This window comes from Ictidomys tridecemlineatus, chromosome 7, assembly GCF_052094955.1.
Source record: "Ictidomys tridecemlineatus isolate mIctTri1 chromosome 7, mIctTri1.hap1, whole genome shotgun sequence".
Taxonomy (NCBI): Eukaryota; Metazoa; Chordata; class Mammalia; order Rodentia; family Sciuridae; genus Ictidomys; species Ictidomys tridecemlineatus.
This window is the reverse complement of record NC_135483.1, coordinates 48,090,326-48,114,141: the sequence shown is the minus strand read 5'-3', so window position 1 is coordinate 48,114,141 and position 23,816 is coordinate 48,090,326. Positions and strand designations below refer to the sequence as shown.

Here is a 23,816-nt window from a genome sequence, read left to right as displayed (position 1 = left end):
TCCACTATGACTATCCATTTAAAACCAAAGGTAGATAAACCAGCATGTTTTCCTCTTTCACTCAATGTTGACACTATAGTTGATCATGTGTAGTTTTTGTGCTTGGGCAAGGCCACTCGGACTTTCCATGTTGGAACACCCATGGGCTTCTGAGCCTACTACTCATCATGTCTGTCCACAGAAAATGTCAAGGACTTATTTTAGCTTAATGTATAATAAGTCAATTTATATGTCAATTCCAGCCCTTTATGGGAAGGGTCTGTTTCTATCATCAGCGAAGGAGATGTGCCTAACTTTTATGCTGATTTCATTACGTAGATGAATAAATGATAAATTCTCAAAAAAATTATGTACTTGTTAGACAAGCATAATTTTATTTAACTTTCATTAAACACAGGGTGGGGATGTGGCTCAGTGGTAGAGCACTCAGTATGTGTGAGGTCCTGGGTTCAATCTTCAGCACCACATGAAGATAAATAAATAAAGGAATTGTGTCCATTTATAACTAAAAAATATTTTTAAAATAAATAAATAAAATAAAATATATTCATTAAACATGAAATATCTCACTCTTTAATGTATCTCCATATAGAGAGCAGTTTGCAAACTAAACATATTCATTAAAACTGATTCTTAGTCTTTCACTGTCTTTATGTTCATCGTCCTTAATCTATCTCAAAACACCCCAAGGTGACTAACTCTGATTCTTTCTTATTTGACATCAAAATTCTTGAGAGCCTGTCTTTCACAGAAGAGTTTAATAACTTTTTAACATTAGGTCATCTTCTCTGACTTTTTACTGTTTTTAAAAATATTTAAAAGAGGGGCTGGGGATGTGGCTCAAGTGGTAGCACGCTTGCCTGGCATGCGTGCGGCCCGGGTTCGATCCTCAGCACCACATACAAACAAAGATGTTGTGTCCGCCAATAACTATAAAAAATAAATATTAAAATTCTCTCTCTCTCTCTCTCTCTCTCTCTCTCCCTCCCTCCCTCCCTCCCTCTCTCACTCTTTCTAAAAAAAAAAAATATTTAAAAGAATTTTTTTTAAATCCCATTTTCTTCCAACTCTTGCCCTGATTTCTTCCTGATTGTGGGATCCCAATCATGAACTTTCTGCCCAAGATCAATTCTAATATCTTTCCTCTAAAATGTGCCTGGAGGACTCCAAAGCTCTTCTGTTTGTTTGTTCTTAATAATTTTCCCATTTAGGTATTTATTTATAATTCTTTCTGACTGATGTTCAACTTATTTTGAACACAGCGTTTGGACATCAATTAACAACTTCCAATGACTGTCATTTCAAAAGGGACTTCAGGAGAGAGAAATGTCAGAGATCTCATCTTTCTCAAAGTGATGAATATAAAAAATGTGTGAGAACTTTCATAGTATATTCACACCAAAAGATTCTGCTTTCTGGAAATGTGTTCATGTAATTCTGCTGGATGATATTGCATAGACCTTGTTTTACCAAGTTCACTAAGGTATCGAAAAAAAAGTTGTAGAATTTTGAGAACTGAAAAAGAACTTAAATGTTTAAGGGTTTGAATCATTAATTTTTCCTATGGTCAAACTGAGGTCAACAGAGAAGAGGGGATTTTCTGGATTTATGGGTTCCAATGGAATACTGGATTTAGAGCCTGAATTTTCTGTTTCCTTCCCTACTGCATATGTTTCAATTCTACCCCATCTCCAACCACACTCCAAATATCACACCTGCTCTCTCTGGGTCTTCCTACTTCTTCCACAGGCCAAATCAAATACAATCTGGATGATTACCAAATATTCTTATAAGTAATTCAAAGATAATTCTTATGATCATTATTTCATCAAGGCTGTTTAATTCTTGCAGCCAAGACAATTCATCTTTTATTTCTAATATTTTTAACAGGTACAGCATACTCAATAAATTTGTGTTTAAAAATATGACCCCTATTTGCCTGTTAGTGTGCTCAGTGATTGTTTACTATGTTATTCACAAAATCTAAGACTGTAGAATATTGTAGAAAATTTTCTACAAAATAAACACAGTTTGATTTAAATTGGTTTCTTCCATTTAGTCTTACTTAATTTTACTTAAAATTTTATTAAAAGATCATATATACCAATGTTTCAGGTGTAAAAAAAATAAGGAAGACATAAAATTTAGTGCTACTTACTGTTTAGTAAGTTTGAGCTCTTAACAATATAAATGTTTGGTTAAATTGTAACAATGAAGGGTTTTTAAAATATAAAACCTTACAAACAAAATTTATTTTTTGCCAATTTCAAATGATTTGAGAAATTTATTCTTAAAATTTATCTTAATTTAACATAACAATTTGTTTCCATGAAACTTCTTAGATATGCTTATTAAAATTTTTAATTAAATGTAACTTTGGATAATTTAGATCACTTTAGAGATTATTTTGAGGAATTTATTTTTTTAAAAATTTATATTAAATGTAACCAATTTCAATATTGGTTTTCCCTAAAGTTTTTAAATAATTTGTTTTCTTAGTAAAGCAGAAGTATTTCTAGGTTAACAAGGACAGATTTGACTTTGGATTTTATTCTTAAAAGTACAGAAAATTAAGAGAAAAAATAGGTTATTTACAGAAAACATTATCTGCATATATAGATATGTACCTATCTATATGTACATATTTATATGGCAATAAAGACTTTCAGTTCATAATGGCATCTCAGAAGCAGTTTGCAGTGCTTAGTTTTATTTCCTCAGAATTTAATAATACCTAAGATCCTTCTTCATTCTAGATCTTGAGAACCAGATAGTACTTTAAATGTCCCATGTCAACAATTTTATATAACAGGGGTACATCTGCAGGCATACTGAGTATTATTCCAAGAGAGAATGGACTGGCTTTTGTAAAGAAGTTGAGGTATCTTAGTGCAAAAGTTATCTGAACTGGCTTGTTCTTCTCTGTGAGAACAGCTTCTTCCTCTTTATCAGCATTACTTTTTTGTGACAACTTAATGTTTCCATTTTCAAGTTCTCCATTTGCAGAAAATTTCACTCCATTCTTCTGCACAGGGTATTACAACAACATCTCCATTGTGACTAAGGTCTTGGCATATATGTACATATTCATCAGAAGGCATCTTTTTTTTTTCTTCCTAAGATTTTATTCTTTCTGTGCAAGATGATTGGAATTTTCTGTCATGCTTATACCCTTTCTCATAGGAGCACCATCTTTATTCTTTTGAATTTATTCTAATTTTTTATACATGATGGCAGAATTCATTTCATATTACACGTATAAAGCACAAGTTTTCAAGTCACTGATTGTACACAAAGTATTTTCACACCATTCGTGTCTTATACATGTACTTAGGGTAACGATGTCTAACTCATTCCACCACCATTCTTGCCCCCTTGCCCCCTCTTTCCCCTCCCTCCCATTTTCCCTAACTAAAGTTCCTCCATTCCTCCCATGCTCCCCACCCCCATCACCATTATGAGTCAGCATCCTCATATCAAAGAAAACATTCGGCCTCAGAAGGCATCTTTAACACACAGCTGTACTCTTGTTTTAGAATTCCAAGTTGTTCAACATCTAAATCTATTAACTTCATTTCATACTCTGAAACTTTCTCTTGATTTGGTCCTTCAAATACTAGCGCCAGGGTGTACACATTATCTTCAGCACTAACGGAATAATGACTTCATTTGCTAGCACATTTTACTATTGTAGACATGCTGGTAAGGTTACATCCATGGCCAGGTGGCAGTCGCATGCAGTGGTACCTGTGGAAGCCCTCAGAGTGCAGAGGAAGCTGCACTGAGGATTCATGGGACAAGTCCACACTCTTTGGGTTTGCCAGAGTTGATGTCCCAGCAAAACTCATTCAAGGATGATATCATCCTTTCATGGGGGCCATGCTAATTCTGTCTCATTCCAATTTTAGAGTATATGTGCTGCTGAAGTAAGCACAACAATTTGTTTTAATAGAGGCTTACCAAAGACTCTCAAGTAGGGGAATAGAATGGATTATGTATGATTTGCCAAATATTCATTTATAATTTGCTTTAAAAAGTACCACCCATGGCTGTGGCTGTGGCTCATTGGTAGAGTCCTTGCCTAGCAGGTGTGAAGCACTGGGTTCCATCCTCAGAACCACATAAAAATAAATAAATAAAATAAAGGTATTGCGTTCATCTACAACTAAAATAAATAAAAATTACTACCCAAACTTTGGTAATATTTTCAAAACCAAATTACAGACTAAAATTTATAAATTGACATTTGACTTAGGAAACAAATATTGGATTCTATTCATGCCTCAAATATTAATACTATAAAATTCAAACATCAGTTTTCCTCCAAAAAGCCAACTTTTTGGCTACTATGTGGAATCCCTCATTATTCTGTGTTTTAATTACTTTTTTAAAGTATGTCTTTGGGACATGATGATATTAAGAGATACTCTTTTCAAATTCTTTACTTGAAAGAACATTTTCTCCTTTGGAATTTTTCCAATGCAAGAAATTTTAAAGTCTAGGAATCACAGATGAAGACACACAGATAGTAAATTTGGGTTGCTTGTACTATGAGTGTATTAGAAGCGTAGGTCATTCCTTCCTCCAAGTGATTTTATAAATGTCCATATGGTAGAAATAGGTTTTAGTTTGTGGCTTGCATGAAAATGTACAGAGCTTGATTGTAGGCATACCATTTTTAATGGATTTTTTATGAGGATGTTGTAATACAAACCATGTCCTAACACTCCCAGTATACTCCCAGGCCCTGTGTCCCAAATAGCATTTAATCAAGTGAGTCAACTAATCTGTTCCCATGATTTCAAGATTCAATGTAATTATGCTTAATAGATGACACTTAATGTTCCCCCCAAAATCCTAAAACAAACATTATGGATTCCAAGAAGCTGAAATAATAGCTAGTCATGCAATCATTATGCCACAAGAAAATAACTATTGAGGAACTTCTGTGCTCAGAGTTATGGGGGAACACAGGAGGGAATGCAGATGTCATAGCTTCTCAAAATGATTTCAGTTCCTTAATTGTGATTACATATACATGGGTAAGTATAACACATTATCACATATCAAGGAAGAAATAAGGGTTAAAAGGAATAAAGAAGCAGACTCCATCAGAGCCATTTGTATTAAGGCTCCAAGGTTTACCTTGTTTATCACCAGTTGTCAATACCCTGTATAAAATAAAATATGATCTTGGCTTGTCCTGGATTAAATAGACTAATAAACAGTTAAAATTGTTATATTTGTAAAATACATTATTAATAGCATCATTGTTTTCAGAAAGCATTAATTATAGATTGGAGATTATATAAACAGTTAAACCTAGTAAACAAGGTACTTATGATCTTAAAAAGAAAGAAAAGAAAGCATGATAAAGGAGGATAAGAAATTGTATGCTATAATATCAAGAATAAAATAATTTGCCTATTTCTTAATGACCACCGCAAAATGTGTTTTTCACAGACTTTTTGAATCAGAAAAGTGTGCCTATAACATAATCTTTCTAACAATTTAAAGTGGTGATAAACCTAGAAATAGAAAAGAATAAAAATTGCTTCTGAATAGAAAATGCTTAAGACCAGCAGTATTTATTGATATTTTGTGCAATAAAAGAAAATAAAAAATGCAATTACCTCAGCTATTTTCTCAGTTAAAGTTGTTTTTAAGGAAAACTTCTTAGAGCAATGGCTAACCTGGCTCCAACATAAGATGACTCTTTATGACATTTTCAATGTAACTTCGACGCATGTACTTTTAGTCTAAATTATTAGCCTGAACTACTTTCCCTTTACCCACTTCAGACAGCATTTTTCAAGAAATAAACACGTATAGCAAAAGTGAAAAGTAAAATCACTTTCTATTTCTTCATTTATAGGAAGTTGGACTTCCTTGGATTGCTGGAACTATAGATTTTTCAGGATGCATGCTTCAGAGGGAAGTCAAGTGATATTACTTTTCTTTGAAATTACCAGCAGACTGAAAAAAAATCATTAGTTCTAAATTTCAAATCCCACCTACATCTTAAGTTACACAAAAACACCTTGCTGTTCCCACTTTTTTCTAACAGACTATATGAGACTGAACAACTCTTGATTACCATGGCTAAATTGTCAGCTTTTTGAAGTATTTCCTATGCAAATAACCTCCTGTGCCCTGCACAGTATAGAATTTTTAAACCCAAATAACAGGTGTAGGATTTAAATAGAATTTAAAAGGAGATGAGGAAAATTATTTCAATCTATTTCATCAGAATCTTTTCTTAAATTAAGCCTTTTATTTTCACGTTTCCTACAGAAAGCTGAGGTTGAAGTAGCAATAGTGCATATAAGATTTAACAGTGATAATTGTCATCTACTGAATACATGACACTGTGTTGGGAAGATCAGATTGTTGATTTATTTTATACTTGTGGAGCACTCACTGAATATCCAGTATATGGGAGGAATTAGGAAAAAGAATATCTGTGCTCTCAAGGAAGTTACATTTCATGCCTCACACTTCCCAGTGTCCTCTCCTCTGCTGAATGTCATAGATATGTGCTGAGGACACTCATAATAGAAAGCACCACCAATGGAAAAAATACTTGAGTGAAAACAACAATAATTAATTCACTAAAATGATTGCATTAACTTATTTATTGATGGAAATGAGCTTTATTCCAAATGGATTTCTAAATATATTTTAAAGCCTCATGCTTTGAAAATCATGAAATATAAGGTTTTTAAATAACTCACAGCTTCATATTAACAAATACCTTCATTATATGCAGTAAAGACGTGAGATGCAGAGTATGCAATGATGCAAAAATATGTGCATAATCAGCAAAATCATTGAACCTAAATATCTCACTAGTAGGACATTTTCTCTTTTAGGTTTCTAAGAAATGTTCTACACCAAGTGTTTTTAAACTTCTTTTATTTTCTGCAAATTCTGTGATATTTATTGTTTTAGGTATTCTTTAACTTTCCCACTGCAACTTAAGGACACTTGTGTCACTAAAACAAATTGAAATACTCATGTTATCCAGCAACAGAGATTCTTTGATATTCATTTTCATTTCTCATTTTTGATACCTTTTTGCTCTGTTCATTTCTTTTAAGCTCTTGACATATGGGGAAAATATGAGAATGATAATAAACTCATATTAGTTAATTATACTTTTACTGGGATAAAGAAAAGAAAAAGCATTAGATGGATTAATGAGCACTCAGGGTATTTCATTTTTTAACCACACCCCAAATTGCCATTGACTCACTGAGATACATAGCTGTTCCTGAGACTTTTTGTTTTCAATTTTATTTAACTTTAGAATGCATGTTTGTAATATAGAACAATTATGGATAAACCTTGCATTTGTTTTTAAGTAAGTATCACTTGTTGGTATAGTATTTATTTTTGAAGAGACCTGGAATATGTCATCTAAAAAGGTAACAAAATAAAAATAAGTGTCCAGTGATAAAATTATTTCAAAATATAACAAAAAAGTTATATTAATCAAAATACAAGAGTATTCTAATAAAAAATAAACTATAGACAAAAAGGAACATTCATAATAGAGAATCCAGAATTAAACTACACATTTATGACCAATTAAAGTATGCCAAGAACACAGAAAGAAAAAATAGTCTTCAATAATTGTTGCTGGGAAAACCCAGTATCTACACCCAGGAGAAAGAAATTGGACCCCATCTGACTCCATATGCAAAAATCAACTCAAAATGGATTAAAGTCTTAACTGTAAAGCCTAAAACAAAAAATATAGGGGAAAGCTGTGTGACATTGATCTGGGCAATGATTTTCTGGAAATGACCCTAAGAGCATAGGCAGAAAAAGCAAAAATAGAAAATGGGATTGCCTCAAACTAAAAAGCTTCAATAGAGCCTAGGAAACAGCACAATGAAAAGATACCTATAGATTGGGGGAAAATATTTGCAAACCATAAATCTGATAATGGGTTAATATCTGAAATATATAAGGATCTCAAACAACTCAATAGCAACCAAAAAAAAGACAATTTAAAAATGAGTGAAGGATCTGAAAACACATTTCTCAAAAGAAAACATGCAATGGCCAAAACGTATGTGAAAAAAATGTGAAAAATAGCTAACTATCATGGAAATGCAAATTAAAACACAATAAAAATTTCCTTATACATTTTATAATGGATATTATAAAAAATACAAAAGAGAACAAGCATTGGTGAATATGGTGAGAAAAGGAAACCCTCTTAGACTATTGGAAGGAATGTAAATTCTTGTGCCCAATATAGTAAACAGTATTGAGGTTCCCTAAAACTCTAAAAATAGGACCATATAGATTTACCAATCCCACAACTGGGTAAACACCACAAAGGAAATGAAATCAGTATGCAGAGACTATTCACATGATGTTAATTGCAGTATTATTTGCATTGGCAAATTTATGAATAGACCTGTGTTCATCACCAGATGAATGAATAAAGAAGATAATAAATACACATAATAATGTATATAAATATTTACATACATAGAAAACATGTATTTACACACACGTACACACAGTATCTACAGAGTAATAATTTTAGCTTTAAAAATAGAATAAAAATAAAATGAAATTCTTTCATTTACAAGAACATGGATGAACCTAGAGGATGTGATGCTAAGTTAAATTAGCCAGACACAGAAAGACAAATGCTGTGAGATTTCACTTATATAAGGAATCTAAAAGTGTCCATATTAAAGTGTCTCATAGAAACAGAGCAGAATGGTAGTTGACAGGGGCTAAGAGGTGGGGAAAATTAGATGCTGGTCAAAGGGTATGAAGTTTCAGTTACGTGGATTATCTGGGGACCTACTTACTGCATGGTTAGTGTACTTAATAATACTGTACTGTGTATTGATGTGCTAGGAGAGTAGATTTTAAATATTATTGCCACAGAAAAGGTAACATATGAGGTGATGGATGTGTTAGTTTGTGGTGATCATTTCACAGTGTGTATGTTCACCAAAGCATCCTGTTGAATATGATATCTATACAATTTTATTTGTAAATTAAAATTTTTTAAAACCAAAAAAAAAAGAATTAAGAAATTTCTAGTGTAAAAGAACAAGCTTTTTTTTTAAGTTGTCAGCCTCTCTCACATACAACAACATAAAATCAAGAGCTGAGTCTTAAGTCTTATAGCAAAATAAATAAATAACTAGAACAAATACAATTAAATGAATAGGAGAAAGTGGATTAAATTCTGGTTGGCTTGTGAGAATTCATATTTTCTAGAAAACATCTGTTATTTCGTACTTTTTAAGAGATTTATCACTGATGCAAGTCATAGAAATGTCAATGTACAGTAAGAAAAATGACCTAACTGCTTTAGAATGGCGTGATTGATAAAACTCTTATCTTTGTAAAAGTGATTTTTTTGAGGTTTGGAGAAAAAGAAATCTAGCCTCTGTGAGCATTTTGCAGTTATAACATTTTACAGCAAGTCAAAGCTCTGTTTGGAGAACTTCCACATGGTTGGTATTTATTAAACCTAAAAGTTAAAATTGCTTTCTTCCATTTTATTGGAGTACAAACATTTTGTGTTATTTGTCAAGATAACTTTATAAGATATCTAGAGATGATAAATGGGCTTGTGATGAACTACTACTGAAGAAAAGCCAAAGGGACTTTGGTTTCTGTCAAGTATAAAGCATGACATTCTGGATGGCACGGAGTGGTTTCTTTCTTCATATAACTCTCTGGAGATTGAGTCTGAGGCATTCTAACCATGTTTGACTAGCTGAAAATATAGCTTATATTTTAGCTCTCAAAATCTCTTTGCTAGGAGATAATTAAACTATGCATTTTAATAAGAGTAGTTTATTTTCATCATTAAGTAGTTGAATTGAGAATAAATTGGAAAAGGATATAATAAGATTAAAAAACGAAGAGTAAGACTTCCACATTATTATCTGATTATATTCCTAAGGAACTAAGAACAGCCCCATTTAATTTAAGGAAGATGAATTGAGCACCTCCCAAATTGCTGGGCATTCTTCCTCCCCTCCCAGTGTTGTGTGGAGGTGGTAAAGCCTACAGGTGCAATGAAAACCACAGAAGAAAGCAGGTCTAGCTCCCTGGAAGAAAGAGAGGAGAGGGACATTGCAGGCAGAAAGAAAGCACATGCAAAATAAGTTAAAACCACTGGGAGAGGAAACATTCCAAGCTTTCTCCTATGTATAGATGTGTAATTATTAAACAAGAGCAAAATATTAGCAAATCAAATGCAGTTATCCATAAAAAGGATAAAACATCATGATCACATTGGGAGTTTTATAGAAATGCACATCTGGTGAGACATTTTATTTTTAAATGTTTCACGATAAATGTGAAAAAAAAATCCTCCATCAGTAAACACAGCAACTACATCTGACCAAATTCAATATCCAATCATGATAAAACCTTTTGGAAAACTAGAAGAGAGCATCTTTAAGAGAACAAGAAGCTTCTGAAAATAAAACACATGCATATGAGTAAATGGTATTTAGTGATGAATTATTGAAACTCTTTACTCTGAAATCAAAAGTGAGAAAAGCATAGTCACTCTCACTACTAATATTCAGCATTACATTCCAGAGGTTATTTATTTACAAATAGCTTGATTGAATACATAGAAAATATAAAGCGGGCTGGGAATGTGGCTGAAGCAGTAGCGCGCTCGCCTGGCATGCGTGCTGCCCGGGTTTGATCCTCAGCACCACATACAAACAAAAATGTTGTGTCCGCCGATAACTAGAAAATAAATATTAAAAAATTCTCTCTCTCTCTCTTACAAAAAAGAAAATATAAAGCAATATAGTCCACATTAATCAATTTTAGTTAGTTTAGCAATTCCAAAAGATCAATGTATGAAGTCATTTTTCTTTCTATATACTAGTAATAGCAAATTAAAATATAGAAAATGAAATTTTAAGTGGATGCCATGTACAATGGCATTATAAAATTCCAATATTTCATATAGAATAAATCTAATGGAAAATTGGGAAGATCTCTATCCTGAAATGTCCAAAATTTGCTCACAGATTTGAAGACCTAAGAAATTAATTTGATCCTTACCAAATTAATCTATAGATATAATACAATTCTAATAAAATTCCAATAATCTTTTCAATTAAAAATGATGATTATTTTTTCTAAAATTTAATGTGCAAATATAAAAGACAAAGAATAATAAAGCAACCATGAAGGAATAAAAAGTAAACTTAACACAACTAGACATTAAGACTTATTCTAAAGCCATAATAATTGAGCAATGAAATAATAGAATAAAGATAAACTTATAGACTAAGGGTAGTAAATGTAGAATCAATAAATAAATTTACACATGTATTGTCAGTTGATCCATAACAAAAATGACACTACAAGTAGAGAAGGGATGGTCTTTGTGGGTCCATTGGTTCTCCCTATGGAAAGCAATGTTCTTAACTCCTTACCACACGTCAAACATAAAAATTAATCACAATTAGGTTGGAGATCAAAGTACACAAATAGTAAGCTTCTACAAGTAACCAAAAGAGCATATTTTCATTATGTTGGTGAGAGCAAAGTTTTCTCAAAAATAAGAAAATAATAACCATAAGGTAAAAAAATGAAAACATGTATTTCATTAAAAGTAAGAATTTTGGTATGTCAAATGCATCATTTGGAGTGTGGAAAAAAAACACAATGTGAAAGAAGATATGTACAATATCCAAAGAGTCCTTATCCAGAATTTGTAAAGAATTCCCACAAAGTAATTAAAAGGAACATGTACACATGTGTGTGCCCACACACACACACACACACACACACACACACACACACTTGCTCTCTCACATGCTCGCTCTCTCTCTTCTCTCTCTCTCTCTTCTCTCTCTCTCTCTCTCTCTCTCTCTCTCTCTCTCTCTCTCTCTCTCACACACACACACACACACACACACACACACACACACACACCTCACAGAAAATTCAACAAGGAAATGAGGAAAACCTTGAAAGAGCACTTTAGAAAAGATGAAATACAAATGACCAAAAATCCAAGGGTATTCAACCTCAGTAGTCACTAAGGAAATAAAAAATAAAACGAATGTGATATCCCAGTAAATACACAAAATGATGAAAATAAACATGCTGACAAGCATTGGTAAAAAAAAATATGTAGAAGAACTAGAACTCTTACACATTGCTAATGCAAATGTTTATTTTTATCAGCATTTGGAAAACATTATAAAGCTATACCAATTAAGGCAAACCCTTTGCAGTTTCTACTAAGGCTTATTATACAATACCTTATAAATTAGTAATTCTACAACTCAGTAAAGTAGATATCCTAAAAAATGAATAAACATGTCTACCAAAGGATGGTAAAGCACAAGTGTATCCATAACATTCTATTTCTAATAGCACCCAAATAGAAACCACCCCAAAATCCATCAATAGTAGAATGGACAAATTAATTTTGGTACATTGATATAATAAATACTATACACATATGAAAATAGCTAGTCCATTATGGCAACCATCAATATGCCTGAATATCAAAAAATAATTTTGAGCAAAAATAAAGCCAAATAACAGAGTAAATAGTATGATTATAGTACAGTTCAAAAAGGGACACAATTAATTTGTGGCGTTATTGGTTGGATATTCTAATTTTAGGAAGGGAAAGGAAGTGGGTAATTTCTCCTTCTTGGCAATAATTATGTAGTATGTTTATTTTTAAATGTTTTAAGCTCCATATTTATTATGTGTATGCTTCTGTATGTTTGTTATATTTCAATATAAATTTTTCTTACATAAGAACCACATAGAAAAACCTTGGGCTTCAATCGTCTTAAACTTTTTCCTAGCCTCAGGATTGAACACAGTTCCATGATGAGCACACACTCTGTCACTAAGCTATATCCCCAGCCCTGAAGATGTGAATTGTTTTATGAACAAAGACTAATTCATACCTCTTATTATTATCTCATGCGACTGGTTGGTTTTATTCTCATAGATTTAATTAATTCAATGGGAGCCATTAAATACAGTCATGCATTGCTTAAAGATGGAGATCCATTCTGAGGAACCAACACAGGATCGTTCCAAGACATTCAAAACGAATGAAATTTTCCTAGTTGGGTTGTTTTGTTGATTCCTTATTCCTTTATTTTCTCCTATTTTCTGGTAAACAATTTTAAGTTTTATGTCTATACTTGGTATTCTATCCCTGCCCTATCATTGCATTTTAAGAATAGATAACTTTCTAGTTTCATAGATCCAAAGACAGAGAAAGAATTTTACCCCAGAAAGGACCACACTCAGATTTCCTCCTATATCTGGTTTAGACTATTTAGATGAGGAGATTTCAAACTTTTAAAGTAATGACAGAAAATGAAATTTTGAACTTTGATGCTTTAATGGGTTAAGAATTTGGGGGATATATTTTGAACATAATGAACATAAATGAGTATTTGGAAGCTAGAGCACACTCTATGGTAGACAGAATAATTACCTCTCTAAGATGTCCACATCCTAATCTCTTTACCATATATGCCAAAGATTATTTTGCAGATATAATTAAATTAAGTATCATAAAATTTGGAAATATCCTGGATTATTTAGGTGGATCAATGCAATCATTGATTATAGAGAGAAGAGTCCTTCTAACAGAAAACACAAATGTAAGACAAAGAAGAAATGGTGATGGATTCCAGTAGTAGGAATGACACACTTTGAATATTGAAGAAGGTGCTCTAAGACAAGGAAGGCAGGATACCTCTAGATTTTGGAAAAGGCAAAGAAACATATTCTCCATTGGATTTTCCATAAAGAATGTGGCTAACCAATACCTTATTTTAAACTTACAACTTCCTGGTTTATGAGAATGAGTCTGTATTGTTTTAAGCCACTAATTTTATGGTAATTGTTTGTGGCAAGAAAGAAGAATAATACATTCATTCATTTCATTAATATTTGAAAAGCAACTAGTATATATCAGATATTGGTGGTTGCTGGACATGTAGCAGTAAATAAAAATGTGAAAAGGAGGGAATGCTTCCAAGCTCATCTTAGGAGGTCAGTATTATCCTTATACCAAAGCCAGGCAAGGACATGACAAGAAAAGAAAAACACAAGCCTATATTCTTGATGAATACAGACATTAAAATCCTCAACAAAATACTAGCAAAATGAATTTAATAGCACTTAAAAGGATTCATCATGCATAAGCAAGATTTATCTCTGGGATACAACAAGAAGGGTTCAAAATACATAAATCAATAAATATGATTCTTCATAATAACAAAATGAAAAACAAACATGATCATTTCAAGAGATACAGAAAAACTTTGACTAAGCTCAACAGAGATGATGATTAAAAAAACTCTCAAAAATTAAGTATTAAAGTAATATACTTCAGCACAATAAAGGGTATGTATGACAAGCTCACAAATAACATTTTGCTCAATGGCAAAAAGTTGAAAACTTCTACTTTAAGATCAATAAAAGCACTGTTGCTCTTCTATGCAAAATAGTATTGGAAGTCTTAGCCAAAGCAATTAGGCATGAAAAATAAATTAATAAAAAGTACTCAACTAGGTAAAGAAGTAATTAAATTTTCTCTGTGTGCTAATGACATGGTTTTATATATTTATAAAATCCTAATTATTCCACGAAAAATATGTTAGAACTAATATGAATTCAGTGAAACTGACAGGATAAAAAAATATCAACATACACAAATCAATAGTGTACTATTCACTATCTTTAAAAATTAAGAATACAATCCCATTTATAATGATATAAAAAAATATATACTCAGGAGTAAACTTAACCAAGATGGTGAAAGATTTGTATACTGAAACTGTAAAACATGAAAGAAGTTGAAGATAACACAAATAAACAGAAATATACTCCATGTTCATGGATTGGAAGTATTAATATTGTTAAAATGTCCATACACCCAAAGCAATGTTCAATTTCAATGGAATCTCTATCAATGGAATTTTTATCAGAAATAGAAAAAAAAACAATTCTGTAATTTGTAAAGAATCACAAAAGACCTCAAATAGCTAATTTACTTTGAAGCAAAAAGAAAAATAGTGGAGGCATCCTGCTACTTAATTTCAAAATATATTGCAAATCTATACTAATCAAAATAGCATGGAATTGGCATAAAATTAGACACTTTGACTGTTATTCAGCTCTTTAGTCACTATGACCAAAATACATAACAAGAAGAACTTAGAAGAGTAAAGATTTATTTTGGCACATGGTTTCAGAGGATTAGTTTGTGGTCACTGGCCCCAAAGCAGAAACATCATGGCAGAAGGGCATAGCAGAGAAAGCTGTTCAGCTCATGGCAGGCAGGAACCAGACAGAGGGGTGGGGGGAAGGGATCAGAAAGAAGATAAACCCTTCCAGGGCATTCTTCCAGTGACTATTTCCTTCTACTAGGTTTCACCTGCCTCTAGGTCCCACCTCCCAGTAGTTCATCAAATGGATTAATCCACTGATGAGGTCAGAGCCCTCAATCATGCCTAAAAGTCCACTGCTGATCCTTTCTTCTTAGGGGACCATGCTTTCAACACACGAGACTTTGGGAAACATTTCATGTTGAAACCATAACATTGATTAACGTGTTATTTTTTTTGTATGTTCTCATCTAGCCAGAAACACTGGAATAAATACATATTTTTGCATATGTTCAATTTCATATGCTTTTAAAATATCTACATGGGAAAAATGTAGTAATAACAGGTAGTGATTATGCTAATCACTGTTCTAAGCACTGTTTATACATGAACTCATTCAATTCTTACAAATGGCCAGTGAGTAAGTAATAGATGAAGAAACATTTACAGGTGAGATAAGTGTGGAATGGAACTATAAAGCAATCTAACCAAGGTCACACAGCTAGTAAGTGGCAGAACTGAAATTCAAATAAATTGAGAGAGTCTAGCTCCAGACCTGAATTTTTAAACCACCACACTTAGAGCAGCTATAGAATTTGAATTTGCAGTTTTACACAGATATCGACCTATAAAATTGAATTTGGAAGAGGGGAGTGGGAAACAGTGGCATGGAAACAAAGTAATAAAGTTTTCCAGAAAAAGATAATATTGTCAGGTGTTGGTTAATGTTGAATAGAAGGAGGATTAACCAAAGTGCCTTGATTTGATCTTCTCATGAATTTTGTGTTCCCATTTTCTGCAGCCACATTTATTAATCACTGTTTCTGTGTAACGTGTCAGGACTTGGCACCTAGTCTTTCAAACGTTTCAATATATTTGAGCAGCTATCACTAACCCCTTCATGTCACAGTCACCAACTCTCATATATATTTTGGCTTTTGTTTTTATAATATTTTCTAAGAGATAATTTATTCTGCTTTCTCTAAAATTTCCTAAAATATTGTGTTCAATGATGTGCTTAGAATTAACTCTTGTCATGTATTTATTGACATAACACAAGGCCATCTATCACCACAGATGCCACTTCAGCAAAACTAGAACTATCATTTAAAGTGTCAGGGTATTGGATACATCCAACCCTTTCTACATAAATACATATTTCAACTAACAGTTTTAGTAAAACAGTCTGTTTAAAACCTTAGAATTCGCATCATATCTATTATAAATAAAATTTCAAACTAAAGATCATCACTATTTTTTATCTTTCTCTTATATGTTGTACAAGTATGTCCTTAATAACTATTTGTTGCATGAAGCAATGAGGCATTCTATTAACTAATTATTATTGTCTTAATTTGAGTAATGAACAATTGTTAGGATTGTGATTATGGGTTGGTAACAACTTCAGCGTAAGAGTGACTTTTGTCAGTATTATTTGCTAAATATGGATGAAATCTTATCACTTTGTTCTTACATCAACATTATTCCTCTGAAATTTTCACCAATTTCAGTAATTCTCTAATAATTATTGTCACCTGTAGATATATTCTTTAAACACTTCTCCCAGAGCCTCAGAAAAAAGTGGACCCTTCACTCTCAAGGGCTGTGTTTTTTATATATGTACTCTCATAGGACTACAAAATATATTTTTAGAGAAACTATCTGTAAACTTACAGAATATATTCAATTGTGTGACCACTTGACTAATATCTTTATTCCCCACTGAAACAAAAACTACACAAGCAACCATGTCTATTTTTGTTCACCGTTACATCAACCAGCTAGCACAATTTCACTGCACAAAGTGTATGTATTCGATGTATAAAAAGAAAAAAAAGTTAATTTAATTTCAATGAGGGTTCATGTTGCAATTCTGAATTCTATAACAAAACAATCAGGCGAATCTGATCCAGGTAGGGACATAGGTATGCTGCTGAAAACATTCATCATCAACTCTAGAAAACATCAACAGTGAAACAATGTTTTTCTCATTGAACTAAGATCAGGAAGCTATAAGCTGAAATTCTGGTTCTTTCTTTTTTACATGATTTTTTTAACAAATGTTTCTTCAAAATGTTCCTACAAGTTGGGAACCAGACATTTTGAAAATTGAATAATCACCTTGTGACATGCTACACCTGTGTTCATATGTTGTGAGGTCCTCAATGACTCATTTACTGCGCTGGCCAGGTGCACTTTCTAACGCTATCCAAGGAGTGATTTAAAGATAGCGTGAGATTTAGTGTTCACTCAACTAAAGGAGACAGTTTTGAAAATAAAAATTGAGACTCTTTTTTCCCTCTGTAGTTCCTGTTTCTGTATCCAAGGACGTTTAAGTAAACATCTAAAACTGGCTTTTATAATGGTACGAGAAACTTGAATTTCATTTACATATTTACTGTTCACATACTGCTGTGCTGGTAATAGCAAATGCAGAGTTTATTCAAATAGTTGTCTTTGAAACTCATATGTGAGGTCAAAGAATATCCGGGTGCTTCTGAGCCCTTTAGCAGACACAAATACACACAAAACGAAAATTGGAGATGGCTGCCTGAAATACCCCTGGGCTATGTAATACTAAATTATACCTGAAAATTCATTCTATTCAACTCAGCAGGCTGAAGTAGCTCATCAATGTGATAATTATAACTAAATATGAATAGAAAAGGAATTAGGAGGACGGACTGCTGTGCATACTAGTTTTGTAGACAGACTGAAATGAATTCTATTAATATATACTTAAGATATTTTATGCACATTTAACATTGAAATTGATGAGGAATTTTGTAGCAAAAATTTTGACATTATCATTAGAAACAAAAGTATATATGATCTATAAATAGAAATTGATATTTAGCTAGTATTTTTTATAAATCAATAAACCCTCACAAATCTTAGTATTGGTCTTTGTCATTCTAAGCACTATATTTTTAAACCTAGATCAAATCATCTTAATGTCTAGCCTAATATTTTCCAGATCATGTATGTTTATGTGTGCGGATGTGTTTATGACATAGTTTTATCTATTTTTAATTGGCAACTTCCTCCAGGTCATTCTAACCTACTTGATTTTTTTTCCCTGAAAAAATTTTCCAAGTATATCCTGGACCTTAGGTTGGTACCCATACATAATTCCAATAGCTTTATGCATTGGCTGGGCTCTAATTCTGGCATTCCTTGCTGGTCTTTAAAATGGCAATGTGTGCCTCTCTAGAATTCTTCATCCAAAAGGGGTAGGTGACTATCAAAATATATTCCATATATCAAGATTATTCTCCCATTTTCTTCACTGGAAAAATCAGGTTTGCCCAAATAATGATAGTAACTTCAGAAATTCAAATGGAAATAAAATCCTAAACAATATTTTCTCTTCTCTGTTTTCTAAATCTGGTTTCATGGACATTTACTTGTTCAGTACATGTGATAGTGATTTTATGAGTTAGATATAACTTTCGTAGTTCACAAACTTACACAAACAAACTCTGCTTCTCACCAGCTTTGCAAACTTGACACTCAAGCCTCAGTTCTGTTATCTGTAAAATGAGATACCTCACTTGGCTGTTTTAAATTAAAATAACATAAATAAGATCCCCAACACAGAGTAAACACTCCAGGCTCATGATTCCATTCAGCTTCTATAATTAATCAGTGAACTATTTTAATTAAATACCTCATATTTATTTAAATACCTCATATGTATTTAATCTTGCTTATATTATGAAGCTAACATTGGTGGACTCTAAATACAATTATGATGATATTTAATATAGGATCCCAACAAGAATTACATACACTCGTTAATCCAGAAAATGCAAGGCATTTTACTGTAGAGAGCACTAAATCCTGTAGTTTATTCTTTTCACTGTCACATATTTCTTAGCTGGGTGACCTGCCCCTATTCATGCTCCACTAGCACATTTACGTAAAAAGGTAGAATTTCATGTTCAGGTGTCTCTTGGTATCCACAAGAGATTGAATCAAGATACCCCTATGTATCGGAAAAGCTGGGATGATAGAGTCCCTTCATATAAAATGCAGTGGTATTGACATACAGCCTACACACATCTCCAGTATATTTTAAATCATCCTTTGATTACTTATAATATTCAATACAATGTAAATACTATATAAATGACTGTTATTCTATACTGTTTAGGGATTAATGACAATAAAATATCTGTACACGATTGTTTTTCAAATATTTTTGATCCACAGTTGGTTTAATCTGACAATGGCACGAGGAAAAAAGAATAATAAAACAGGAAAAATGAAACCAGATGCTCTAGTTCGGAGTCTAGAAACAAATTGTCAATGTAGGTTTGGGGAAATATTTTGATCAAGAATGAGCCCCCAAAAAAGGAGGGGAGGGTGAACTTTGGGGAATCAGCAATGTGTGTAATGGGGTCCTCAAATCCTTATGTCTCCGCAAAGGTTTGCTACAGTCTGTCTTCATCTGTCTTGGGAGCCACTTGCTGGTCACCATCATTGTCCTGAATCTTTGCTAAGAGTCTTCTTCAGCTTTTATCTGACCACTGATTATGACTCAAACTCTGAAACACTATTCTATTAGTGTAGCTCTGCAACACACCTCTGTGTGGCTTTTAAGACAGGAGACAGGTAGATGATGGGTGGATAGATAGATCAATGATAATAGAGTCTATGTATTTTATTCCATAAATTCTATTACAGTAAAATTCTACCCATAATTTTCATAATCCACAGAAACTAATATACTGGCAAGGGTCTTTTAGTTTCTCACCATTATTTTATATACATTTATCCTTAATCCTATGACATGAAGATTACAGTTGTGGGATACTGAGGAAGTATTCTTCATAAACCAAATGTCTCCTGGTAGCATAGTACTGCAAATCCTATATATTATGCCCATCTAGTCCACTTGGACTAATATAGCAAAATACTATAGATAGAGTGACTTATAAACAACAGAAATTTATTTCTAAAAGTTCTAAAGGCTAAGAAGCCCAAGATTAAGACCCTGGCAGATTCAGTGCCTGGTTAAGGACTGCTTTGGCAATCTTAAAAGGCAACTTCTTGCCATGTCCTCCCATAGTAGAAAAGGCAAGGGATCACTCCAGGTCTTTTTAATAAAGCACTAATCACATTTGTGAAGCTTCCGCCCTCATGACTTAATCACTTCTCAAAAACCCCATCTCCAAATACCATCACATTGGGGATAAGGAAGGCTTCAACCTATGAATTTGGGGGTCACAATTATCCATGCCATAGAAACACAACCCCAGTGAACTCTCATTGTGTTTGCATGTCTGTGAGATAATTTGTTACAGACAATAGTACCTTTTATGTGGCTATCAGGGACTTAAGGGTGATTTTGCTTCTTTGGGTCTAGGATCATTTTACATAAGTAGAACTTAGCCAACATTTGTTACAAATATGTTGAAGAGATATAAACTGTTCACGAAAATACAAGTAATTTTCTTCTTCTTCTCCTCCTCCTCCTCCTTCTCTTTCTTTCTTCTTCTGTTGGGGGTACTGGGAATCAAATCCAGGGTGCTGTACCACTGAGCCACATCCCCAGCCCTTTGGGTTTTTTTTTTGAGACACTCTCTTACAAAGTTGCTGAGATTGGCCTCAAATTTACAATTCGGCTTCAGCCTCCCTACTCTTTGGGATTATAGGTGTACCCCATCACTCCACCTGAATAATTTTAAATGTACTCTTTAGGAAATCCAAGATTAATTGTATATGCTTAATCTACTTTTTCAAACTTTTTTTAATAACCACTAACCATTTTAGACCCCTTAAAAAGGACTGAATTCCAGCCAGACTCAGTGACACACACCTGTAATTCCAACAGCTTGGGAGGCTGAACCAGAGGATGGAAAGTGCAAGGCCAACCTTAGCTAGTTAGCAAGACCCTGTCTCAAAATAAAAAACAAAATGGACTCAGGTGTGACTCAGTGGTAAAAGGCCCCTAGGTTCATCCTCAGTACCAAAAAAAATAAAAAGGATAGACTTCCACTGTCCTTAAAACACAATAAATTCATCCAAATATAAATGGGAAAAATAAGACCACTAATAAAAAATATAGCTGTTTAAATAATCGAATTTAGGCTTAAAAAAGAGAGATGAGACTCAAATTAAGATTGAATGAAAACCATATAAAGGAAAAGCAACAAAAGAGAAAATAATTAAAACAATTACCTCTAAGGAGATTCAGTGAAAATAAGATCAATTGTAACATGAACTATAAAGGAGAAACATTTTAGTTTTGTTTAATATTTTTAAGTACTAAATATTTCAAAAACTTAATAATTGCAAAGACTTCTTTGATATCAGAGCAAATGGAACTGGAGAAATTCCAGGAAATGAATAAAGACTTAATAATTAAATCCAATTATAGTGTTTTTTATAAAAAAATGAAAGAAAACCTTTTCCAGATACATTTTTAAAAATTTAATGAACCAAACCAATGAGTAAAGAATTGATTTGTTTTCTTATTTCACTTTCAACAATAATGAAGGATAAAAAGGCATTATTCTAAAAATCATTATTTTCCTCCAACTTAAGCCAACATAAGAAAGCTGTATATTTCCTCCAATTCAAAAAATAACTATAATAAATATAGAGAATTAATAAAGTAAAATGAGATGCTAGTTGAAATGACAAGAAGCCTATCCTAATTACTATAATAGGATATTATAGGCAATGAATATTTAGTCTATTTTTAAATTACTACTAATAAGAGGCACTTGACTTTGTGTAAATAGATGTAGGTTCACTTCTAACTCATTTGGCAAGAAGGCAAGAACTTAATATAAATATGTGGAGAAATTGTGTGTGTGTATGTGCGTGTGTGTGTGTAGATTGTTGAAAAGTTGGGTTTAATGATTGTGCCAGGGCTGAAAATTCTTTGTTATCCCTTAAATGACTAGAGGTTGATGTCAAGAATTTATGGGAATTTTACTGGCAAGGAGATACTTTAATAAAGAAGGACACATTCCTGTGTGGGAAGAAAACAGGCAGGGTTCCCACAAGGCCAAGATGAGGAGGAACAGGTTAGAGAAGGTTCACACCTGTGCATCCTAGTGTTGAGTGGTAAGAATGACATATGAGAAAGGTTCATTGTAGGTAACTGTCCAAACTTGAGAAAAACTGACCAAAGGACAGTTGAGATAACATTCAAATCAGTTAAGGAAATAGTTTTCAAGAGAGTATGTCCTAAGGGAAAATCTTTGGGCTAATTTGAGGGAGTCCCCAGTTTGAGTCCCTGCTGGAAGTTCCTGGTACAAGTTGCTTGAGGTCATCCATCGAAGTTCCCTTCCATTTCTCCTCAGCGGCACACTTGTAAGAGACATCTATTGTGTACCAGACATCTATTTGCAAATGAGGAATTTGGGCAGTGTAACTGCAATACCATTTTCGCTTTAACATTTCATTATTCTAGCAGTTTCCTGAAATGCAGGCATCACACAGTTCAAGTTTGATATTTCCATACTCTGTATATACCGTATCTTGACAAGATCCTTAAAGTTCTATGAAAATCACATATTTTAATTTTAATACTGGATAAGGATATCAGAACTCTGGATTGGCTAATAATTTGATAGTTTGGATGTTCTGGAAATATTTTTTTACTGTTTTATTTGAAGATAAGGTTGAGGGCTGGGGCATGGGGAGGAATAGCAAATAAGGACACGGTTCCTTTAGAGCTGAGCTGATCTGTTTTCTAATCAGTCAGCTCTGATTCAGAACATGAAAGTCCTTGCTGGAAGCGAAAACCCCTGCCTTGAATTATAGTTATCCCTCCCAAAAGACAAGCTAGCATGGCTAATTATTATGGAGTATGATTTTTGTGGGGTCTCATCTCCTGTTCCTTACACAGCCGCTGGAAGTAGCCCTTCAACCTCAGATGCTATGTTTTATTGACCTGGCTCTGGAGAAAGATCAGCCCGACTTGAAGCGGAGCATCTTTCTCTCTGTGACACTTCACTGTAAACATGTAACACCTCAGGCTCACTTTACTGAAACATAAATGAAGATGATAAGGATGACGATGAATGGACACATACATGCATCATAGTATTGTTTTCCGTGTCTAAGGAGATAGAGCATACAAAACTTAGAAGAGTCTAGCACCTAATGGACATGCTCCCAATGTTAGGGGTTATTAAACCACACAGCATTCACTCCTGTGTTGACTTTCACCAAACATAATTTCCTTGATTTCAGTACATTACCAGTGACACTGTGAAGACACTCAGAAGTTACCTAGAACACTGACTTACTTCAGTCCTAAAATCATATTGGTCTAGTTTCAATAAAGTGTTCTCAAGAACTTTGTAAGTCACGCAATCTCTCTGACCAAAAGTTGTATTTTGTCCTCATTTGGCCAAAGTTTCCCCATATCTAAAACTAAAATAGGAACACCTAAGTAAC

At 33.1% G+C, this 23,816-nt stretch overlaps 1 protein-coding gene and 1 pseudogene across 9 annotated transcripts in view; one reads left to right on the top strand and one right to left on the bottom strand.

Moving 5' to 3' along the window:
- The window catches only part of Ralyl (RALY RNA binding protein like), a 622,839-nt gene that overhangs the window by 400,134 nt on the left and 198,889 nt on the right, over window positions 1-23,816 (top strand). The window lies entirely within an intron of this gene.
- Window positions 2,735-3,864, bottom strand: LOC120892836 (proliferating cell nuclear antigen pseudogene; annotated as a pseudogene).